Source organism: Sturnus vulgaris, chromosome 5 (assembly GCF_052056855.1).
Source record: "Sturnus vulgaris isolate bStuVul1 chromosome 5, bStuVul1.hap1, whole genome shotgun sequence".
In the NCBI taxonomy this organism is placed as follows: domain Eukaryota; kingdom Metazoa; phylum Chordata; class Aves; order Passeriformes; family Sturnidae; genus Sturnus; species Sturnus vulgaris.
Window position 1 is genome coordinate 61,075,268 of NC_142247.1, and position 10,144 is coordinate 61,085,411.

General features: G+C 41.1%; 1 protein-coding gene across 1 annotated transcript in view; it reads right to left on the bottom strand.

Moving 5' to 3' along the window:
- PIK3CG (phosphatidylinositol-4,5-bisphosphate 3-kinase catalytic subunit gamma) overlaps window positions 1–6,474 on the bottom strand; it is a 34,338-nt gene extending 27,864 nt beyond the window's left edge. The window contains exon 1 of the mRNA XM_014869001.2: window positions 6,327–6,474. The gene's annotated coding sequence lies outside the window, so the exon portion shown is untranslated. The remainder of the gene's footprint in view (window positions 1–6,326) is intronic.
- Window positions 6,475–10,144: the final 3,670 nt, after the last annotated feature.

Genomic DNA, 10,144 nt, shown 5'->3' on the forward strand with positions numbered 1-10,144 from the left:
CGAAACATACAATTACTTGATTACTTTCTTATTTACATTTATCTTTACTCTTACTTTTTAACTTTTCATATGCATTTTTTATATTTCCACTTCCCCTTAATTTCTGGTTCCAAATACTTGATTTACATAAACCACCTCCGATGTAATCTATTCAATTCAATACCAAATATAAATAAAAAACCTCCAACCAATCCTCCAGTGATTAAGCAATTAAAATAGAGGTTTAAAACATCCTGGCCAGATTTTACTGAGGATAAGCAGTTTGAATGTGCAACCTCCATACTGATTAGTTCTTGCTTCTATTTGATCAAGCACTGATTCTTCTACTGCCTCATCTGTTTTGATGCCACGGATGTTAATGTAAGTGGGTTTTCATAGAAATCAAAAGACACACTACTGTATATGAATAGAATGCAGTCCCACTGAGCTCCAAGAATGGCAGAAACTAACAAAACAAGCAATTTATTTGAAGTCTGGACAGACACAAGCCTATTCCCAGCTTCCTCTGCCTCTCTTTTTAGGGATGAGGAATCAGGACTTCAACACAAAAAAAGCCTTTAGGATGCAAAAGTCAAGGACTATTTCTGAAGATATATTTAATGTGCATCTAAATTCAAGGCGAGTGTCCTTAGATGTGCTTCTTTTAAATAAATCAATTCACCAGACTGATAATATCTATCCATTTTCAAAGTACACACTCCCAATATGAACTATTTGTTGCAGAAGAAAAATCTCCCAAGATGATGCTGATTTATTACCCTATATATCAAATTACACCTAAAACACCAGTAAAACAATATTAAACATGAGCATTCTACCTTATCAGCATTCAGTAAACAAAAAATATTGTTGCTCAGTTAATCTCCATTCACCAATATTAAAGCGGAAATTATTCAGTGCTGATTGAGTGCACTTGCACAAGCCAAGTTACAGCAACATACTGAACTTACTTTCCAAGCAACACTTTCTACACATAAAATCTTTAACTGCTGAAGAAACATAAAGTCAGTGCCATGATGCCTTAGCAGATAATAAAAGCATCACATAAAATATAAAAGATTAAACTCAAACAACATAGCATGCTAACTAAAATTCTTCTTTCGAGTCCCAGAAAGCAGCAACTGTGGACACACCACCACTATACCTAACAAAGTACAAGGAAATATTACCTGCTTATAAAACAAAGGTTGAATTGCTGAAGATGATTCATTTATTTAATTTTTGTAGTTCCTATTTTTTTAAAGGAAGATCTTTCACACAAAAAATTTCTTTGTTTAAGCTGTTCTGTTTTTCTTGCTTGCTCTCATATCCAGATGCAAAGGAAGTTCTGCACTTACCAGGAAGGAAGTTTTAACCAAGTTGATTATATATATGATTGCTCATTTTAAAAGAAGTCAGAATGCTTTTCCTGTTACAACAGTAAAAATACACCAAAAACCAGTACACCAATTTAACACACACATACAGAAGACATGTTTACAGCCTATTAAAAACAGCAAAAAATAATCTGAACAATAAATTTAATTAATTCAAATAAGGTATTTAAACCAAATATATTTTTGAGAGATTACCTCATGAGAGAATTAAATGCAAATAGTAGATGAAAGACAACTAAATATGCAATGTTTCATCATTTTTATTTGCATGGTGATAGCCATTTGAGGACTCTCAGCTAAAATTCACTAGAGATTTTTAAGCCAGTCTCCATACAGGCATCTCATAGAGACTGTATATGCCAAGGATCTTGTATGGAAACCTCAGCAGCAGAACAACTGGGTAGCCTTACCCCAAATATCTTCTAGATATTCTAGATATTCTAGAAATGGTGACTTTAGATTCAGGAAGAAATTAAACCATAGACTTTCAACCCTAATTCTTGTGGTTAACTACAACATGAGGTGCTGTTCTTTTACTAAAAAAATTATTCCCAAAGGAAAAAAACATTAGGGAAAACATGTACAAAACAGAAAGAAAAGACAGAAAACCCTCTAATTTCATCCTTCTGCCTTTGACTTTTCCAGTGAAATACTGACCTTTTGAAGAGCAACAAGCAGTACACATCCTACAGTGGTAGATATCATGCAAAAATGATGACTCTTGAAAAGGAGGAAAAAAGTATGAAACAACTGAAAGGTTGTCTACCAACAGTGAAGTGTCCTTTTATTAAACATATGCATGTTTCCTATATTTGTAAGACACATTTTTAATAAAAATGCGGAAAATAAGCCCTCTCTCTGTATTGGCAAAAAAATTTAAGTCTTGTACCTGCCTCTAACATGCCCAGGTTGATTAACACTCTGATAAGGTTAAAAAGCAGAAAATCCCCTCCATCACTGATACAGCTCTTCTCTCTCTGAGCATTACTCTGCCTGTCAGCTACGATCTTTTTTTGGAGGTTATTTTTCTCAGGAAGTCAGTTTGAGGGAAACACATTCTGTCCCAGATCCCTCTATCTTTTAAAGCCAGTATTTGAATTTTCTCAAGGTAGTGGTGAAGTTACCCTGAACATTTTGTTGCTGACATGAGATCTACCCATCTTGGCCAAGACACCCACAAAACTCATCCTCCATCCACATGCAGCCTGTCAGCATTCATCAGCCACAGCCTTTGTGGCATCTCAGCACTACACACTGCATCCCTCTCTCATCTCAATTCTAAAATACAATGTAGTCATGTATTTCTCTTCATTTAGACATAAGCAACTAGCACTAAGGCTTTTTTTCATGCCAACAGGCTATATAGATTTTTTGCAGTCTTTCCTGTAAAAGTCATTGTGCTGCCCCATTAAGTAAACCTGGAGTCATTTCAGTTTCATTGGGTTCTGCAGGTCTAGGAAAGCTTCCTGGTTTAAAATGTCTTCAGCCTGCTCCTATGAGTCATGCACCTAAGGATTAATTCTTCAAACACATATACACACAAATAGCTCTTCTACACTACTCCATAGATCAAGACCACCAAGACATGTGTGACAATTGATAAAAGATTCGTGTTAATCACAAAAGCATTGTGGTTTGCATAAACCAGAATACTAAGCTCTGAAGTGAAGCATGGACACTAGGTAAAGGAAATTATATGATTAAATAATTCTGTTTAAAATCACCTTGTTATGTTATATTATGTTGTATTATGTTACATTACATTATGTTATATTATGTTATGTTTTTCAAATAAGTTGTATCGGCTACCAGCTTGCGAAATCGGACTTCCCAAAAAGCCCTTCCTACCTTTGTCTAATCAATACTGCCTATCCCAAAAACCAGACTCCCAGAACTTCTCTGGTGGTTATCACCAAAGACCAGACCTCCAGAACTTCCCTGGTGGTCATCTACAAGGACCGGATGGCTATCTGTGACTATCACCCAAAGGCTTTGTGAATTTGTGAACAATGAGAACCCACAGTATAAGAAGAGGCTGCAAACCAAGGTTTGGTGGAGCGTGGAGTGGGCAGTGACCCCTCACGTTCCCCAGCGCGCTGCTTGCTCTGTCTATATCAAATAAAGTAATCTAAAATTTTGCTGAATATCGAGACTTTTGTCTCTCATTTATAATACATGCAAAGGCAGCATCTCTCCCTCAAGCAGAACTAATCTGGATACTTCTCAGCAAATGCAATTGTTTCACACTCTCATCCACTCATAAAGGCAGGTAGAGCAACACTTCCGTGGGTTCAAATATTCCCCTGACAAACTGCATCAGACACAACACAAAATGCGTGGTACTTCTGTAGCCGCCTTTCCCATACAAGGCTGTCTTTTCTCGTGCATTTATTTGGGCTGCCACCTGTCATGTCTAGCCCAGCCCAATCCAATCTCCATCTCCAGTTCTGCTCCGACCCCTTTTCCTCAGTTTCAGAAAGCAAATCCTGGAGCAACAGTTGTGTCTCATCTGTCTTTGCAATGACCCATTCTTATGGTGACACCAAATTGTATCCATTTCCTGCTAATCCATGTGTTGGCAAAACCGTATTTCCTCATGTATATGAATTATAAAACTTTGATGTTTATAATGAAAAATCATTCCACATTAAGTTCCTAAAACCTTTGTCATGCCTAAGCTTTACTTACAGTATTGACATTTCAATAACTCTACTGCACCAATACCCCCCAAAAAGGGGAAAAAAAAAATCTCTGTTTTATTTCTAATTTTAATGAGCCTCATCAACCCTGAATCTCCCTGTATTACAAGACCTGTCCTACACTGGTCCAAAAATCCTGATGGGGCCCCATGGAGAAGGAAAAGATGGGTCTGCAAAAGGTAACTAAGAAAAGCAACGAGTCTTGCCTTTGTCTCCAGCTGTGTTCCTATCTTATCACTCAGGTCAGCAATCTGATCATAACAAAATCTGGAAAAATTTGGTTAATTTCCAGCTGGATCAGTTCCTTTATCTAACTCAACACTTGCAGGAGTGGTTGGGCAGCAAGGGAAGAGAAGGAAAGGGAATGGAGCCAGCACAGTTAAGAATAACTGAGACTGAAACATGATTCACAGCAGGATTAGGAGATATACTAATGAGTAAAGTCATTAAATTATTTGAAAAAACTGGCTGAAAGGTGCTTTAAAATGACAGCATGGTATTATGCTATATTGCTTATTTGGCTACAAAAAATTTAGGCTAGCTGAGTGCTCTGTTAAGATTATGTTAGAATTCTACCAGTTACTATCATGCTTATTCTATATTAGCTCCTGCTTCTGTTTTCATCCATCATGTGAAAACCTTATTTTAAAATTATTCCTTTCACTTTAGTGTGAACTCCTTCCCAGTCAACTTAACTTTCAAGAAAATAAGCACTCTCTACCAGAGTAAGAATTACCTCAAGCATGCATTTATGTAAATACAACGCTAAAGTTTACATTCACAGTTTTAGACAAAGCTCACTTGAAAGATAAATTGTTAAAACCTCAAAACTACAATGACAAGACTCAAAGTTTTCCAAGCAGCATACTACATTTACTTGCCCACACTGTTATGTAGCAGGAGATGACTTTTTACTTGTTGGACAGGAGCACATCTTCCCTACACCTGCAGTGATTCAGTGCTGAACTTCACAGGTAAGATACAGCACTAACATTTCAAGTGTGAACATAACAACAAAATACCAGTTTTCTGGCTCAGTTTCTTTGCCAGATCCTCTAGCAACTACTAGCTCTCATGAGAAATAAATGAGTGCAGGGTCCCATTAGCAGATAAAATTCACAGGTAATGCAGTCACATTCCTCATCAAGAGTATATGAACCAGCAGATATAGTTTGGTCAGGAGGCTGGGGAGTCAATCAGATTGTTATTACAGCTGTAGCATTTTCAGGATGCCCTGCCTTCACCATCTTTATATCAATTATCTATTTGGGGCTCCTGGAACAAACAATAACTTCTAGCTGATTCTGAAAATTTATGTAAGGATTTCGGCAAAGTTCTAGTTAACTGTGGTTACACAAATAAAAGATCTATTAGTAATCTCAAAGTAATCCACCTTGGAACCAACACTTCAGAGTTTTAAAACCCAGAGATCGCTGCTATTGTTCCGCTGGGACACACTCGCTATTTAGACACTGCTTGTCCTGACAACTTGTGCCCGGTTTTCCAACACTGATTGATAACGGCGTGATCTAATCTACTCCAGCAACCAACTCCCGAGCGCCCTCAGCTATTATTTCAGAGGGATTGTGGTGTGGGAAGGTTTCATGGTCTACATGCATCAGATAGACACAAGAAATTTGTAGGATGAGGAATAGTTACTTTTTAAAAGCCGTGTTGTAGCAGAGCTGACTCACTGATCTTGAACTCGAGAGAACTGTCTATTGTGATCCCTCACTTCGCATTGTTTCATTCCACGTTCCAACAACTTCCTCAGCGGGTTTGGCATCAAGCTCGTTAACTCCTGTTCGGGCCATGACGTGAGGCGGGACCGAGGCCGCGAGGGACCGGGCAGCCCGTGGGGCTCAGCAGTGCCGGCTGCGGCGGGGCCCGCAGGGCGACCCCGGCCAGCCGCACACCCCTGCGGGAAGGGGCTCAGGGCACGGGAGGCGGCGGGAGCCGGGGCCGGGGCCGCCTCCCTCCCTATTTCCTTCCCTCCCGCCCCCGGCCCACCACCCGGGCCCAGAGATGGCGGCCAGCGCCGCCCGCGGGAGGGCGAACCTCGCCGCGCCCGCCCCGCCGCGGCTGCCGGGGCCGGGGGCGCCCTGCGGCGGGCGCGGGGCCGGGGGGGGTCCGGCCGCGGCCGGCACGGGGAGCGGAGCCGCGCCACCACCTGCGAGCCCGGGCCTCGGGCAGCGCCGGCCCGGGGAGGGATCCGCCGCGACCCCCCTACCCCCGGCACGGAGCTACTCACCGCAGCGGCGGCCCCGGCCCCGGCTCCGGACAGGTGTTTCCCTCAGCAGGAAGCGGCGCGGGCCAGGGGCCGGCGGGGAGGCTCCATAGCCGGCGGCAGACGCAGCTCCGAAGCCGCCGCCAATCACACGCCGGGCAAAAAGGGAACCGGCTGCGGGGCCTCCCCGCCCCGCCCGGCCCCGCCGCGGCCTCGGGCACCCGGCCCCGGCCCCGGCCCGGCCGCATCAGCGGAGCGCGCACAGCCCCTCTGCTGGGGTGAAAGCACTACAGCCGCGGTGAGGCTTAGTCGCCAGCACAAGGCACGCAGGACAGGCAGCAAAACCTCCCTGGGCGCAGCTTCCCTGTTCCTTGCCCAGGGCCCCACAGCCCGCTCGACCGTGGCACTCCAGCAGCGACCTCCGCCTCTCCGGCCAGCCTGACAGCTCCTTCAGCCCCACACCTCAGGGCAGGGACAAATTACTTTGTCTAAACTGCCCTTAAAAAAACCCTGGAGATGGCAACCTACTCCAGCGTGGTGGTCTTCTGCCTAGGAAAAATTGTCATGCTGTCTGATTAAATATCTTCTCCTACAGACTGAGCATCTTGTTTGTCTTATTCCTCTTATTCAGTTTGGGGGTTTTCTTCCTCCCTCCCCTCCAGGTACTTTCTTGTTTGAATTTGCGGTGTTAATTTTTTCTACTATTTTTCCATTTCCAGACGGGGCAGTCTTGGATCTCCCTTCTTAGGTCTTGTTACTTAGACCTCCTGTGATTCCTGTAGCTCACCTCCAGTTTCTTGCCAATTGGGCCACACTGTTTTTGGAAAGCACTGCTCAAAACTGGACATAGTAGTATTTCAGCTAAGGCCTTGCCAAGGCTGCCCACAGCAGGAGGATTAATTCATCAGCCTTACGGTGCCAGACTCCAACTGCAGCTCAGGCATAACCATTCACATTCAATTCAAACAAACAAACAACTCCCCCTCACCACTCTTTCCCCATCCAGACTGCTGTCTGTTTGGCTCTGAATGGAGCTGTGTGTTTCTGTCTCCACAGCTCTTGTTCAGAGTGAACTACAGAACTCTTTCCATGATTATTTTGAGACTTTTTTTTTAGACCCAGATCTTGCAATGAGATTCACAGGGGAACCCTGTATGGCACTGAGTACACACACTTGCCCTGAAGTCTATGCTGACATAAGGTTGCACCTTCAGGGAACACTCTACAAGACCATAAGTTGCCACAAAGACTTTAAAAATTATTGTGATTTTTCTAGGTACACGTTCTTAAGTTCCATAGGAAGAAAATATCAGAAGGAAATAACTAGAATATTACATGTACAGATGCTATTATAAAAAGATGGATAATTGTTGTTACAGCATGGATGGATTATTTTGACTGAAAAAATTATTTTCGTGGTGTTAAGAATCAAACCAGCCTGAAGCAGAAAAGAGAAACTTCTGTTTCAAAATGAATATACATTACAGCGAGCTGCGTCTGTAAGGAATCATTATAAGTGTACTGTCCTCAAGTTCCCTTTTAGATGAAAGCAAAGCAAAAACCTTCAACAACTTTCCTGTGATGTGTGTGCAGCATTGGGGAAACACAGTGAAGACACTTCATGCTTGGTTTTACCTGATACAATGAGTAATAGCTGTCAAAGAAGTTCAGTTTTGCACGGCATTACTGAATGCTTTAAAAGACATTTAAAAGCCTTATCAAAATAGGAAGTCTTTTTTTGTTGTTTTTGGCTGGATCCCCAGAGAGATCACTCCGGGAACACAAGTGTAGCCAGTTTGGCGAGTAATCCTGTTAAAATCCGTGGACTTTATTTGGGGATGCACGAACATATGGAGATTTGAGCAGCTGAATAAAAAGAGTATCATTTGTCAAAACACGATTATAGAGGGGATAATTTACAGCCAGAGCAAATGACACATTTCATGTTGATTTCAGCCAGAATTGTATAACATTTTTTAAATAGCTATAAGTCAATGTAGTGTTATTTGCAATGAAAGAATAAATTGTCTACATATTATATTTGAGAAAGGTCAGTAAACTGAAAATCTTTCTCTCTTCAGGATTTAGTATATTAATAAAATATTACATTTTTGCAGTTAATCTTCAGCTAATCTATATACAGCTCATTTTCTTTATTGCTTTTTCTGACAAATCAAGTAGTACAAACTCTCCTGTAGGCAAGGATGCTCTCCTTATAGGTTGTATATTCTTTAAAAATACACATTTTAATATTATTTTATTCCAGTTCATTTCCAAATGTGACTTAAACCCTTTCTTATAAATTATCATTTGGTTTGTTGATTTGTATTTTTTAGTCAAGAACAGCCTGCACAATAAATTGAAATGCATATTTTACCATATCAAAAATAGAACTTTAAAACAGTCAGGAATACCATAGCTTAATGAAGAAAGGTGAAGAACACAATTTGATATTTAAATGAAGCTGATTTAATCAAAATTAGTCATGCAAAGAAGCAATCACTTTGCTAATATAATCTTGTGGGGAGCAGTCAAAATGCAATTATTTCCTTTATCTACCAGCTGTAATAAAAATATGACAAGAAATTCCTGCCATGATCTTAAATGGGAGTTTTGGAGGTTGAAAAAATGTAAGATGGTATCTTTTGTATCCTCTGCACAGTCAAACATCAAGTTTTTATGTCGTGTAGTGGAGGAACTGCAATAAAGAATAACAGCTACATTAAATGCTCAGCAACAATTTTATATGTTGGATGTAAATGTTCTGTTATCATGAACAAACTAGGTTTATTGCAATTTAGGAAATAGTATCTAATACTTTGGGTTGGTTTTTATTTTCTATATTGCCAGCAGAGAAAAAAAATTAAATGCAGAAGCTTTGTAGGTCTTGTAACAACAAAGTCCAAGCCTGCTTGCCTAAACCCTACAATAGCTGCATTCAGTTTTGTAATTGCTTCTCTATGTAAAGAAAATTGGAAAACCCTATTGTATGATACATTGTCCGTCCTGATGGAATGATAGGTAGCCTTCTCTTTTCTTGGAGAATTTATAAGCTGGAATTTTCTAATTGAGTTGTCAACTCTTTATGACGCATTCAGGGGAGGATTTAAAATAAATTGACAGACACCCTGTATCTTAAAGCTCTGCTGTGAAAACTGATCATGTAAACATATGATCAGTTGTATCAACATCACTGTCATTGGTTTGTCCATATGTATGATCATATGGTAACTTTGGTATCAAAAATACGCTTTTCTTCTTGCTGTAACTTGCCAACAAGCAGAGGAGAAGTGAGCTGAATTTTAGTTTGGCTCTTACATAATGTTCTAGGTACGGTAGCTGCTTGTGAAAGGAATGTAACAGACAGGTAAGTGTTGCCTGCAGATCTATCCTCCATTCACAGCTTTATGTCATGGAAAAGGCAACTCTACTGATGCTGGTTCGGGGTCATTACTTGGGGAAGCAGGAGAATGCTTTGGGGAAATAGGAGGACCCAGAGGAGCAAATTAAGGGTGGACTCTTTCTGCATCCCTCTGCAGGCAGTTAAGTCCTCTCTGAGATGTCTCCTATATGAGCTTGGTTCCCAGCTAGAATCTTGGTCCAGGGGAATCTTTTAAGATCTCCTGGGCATGAAAGAAGCCTTGTGGTCTGATCCAGAAATGATTGCTGTGAACCTCTGTAGGTAGAGCAGAGTCAGGAAATCTCAAACAAGGAAAAGACGAGTCTTTCCTATGTCTTTCCCATCTCCTCCAAGAAACACCCACTCTTTCCTCCTAATAGACTGGTGCTCCTGGTGATTGAGATTTTGCACAAAATCCCTCACTTCAAGCACCTTAAACTCG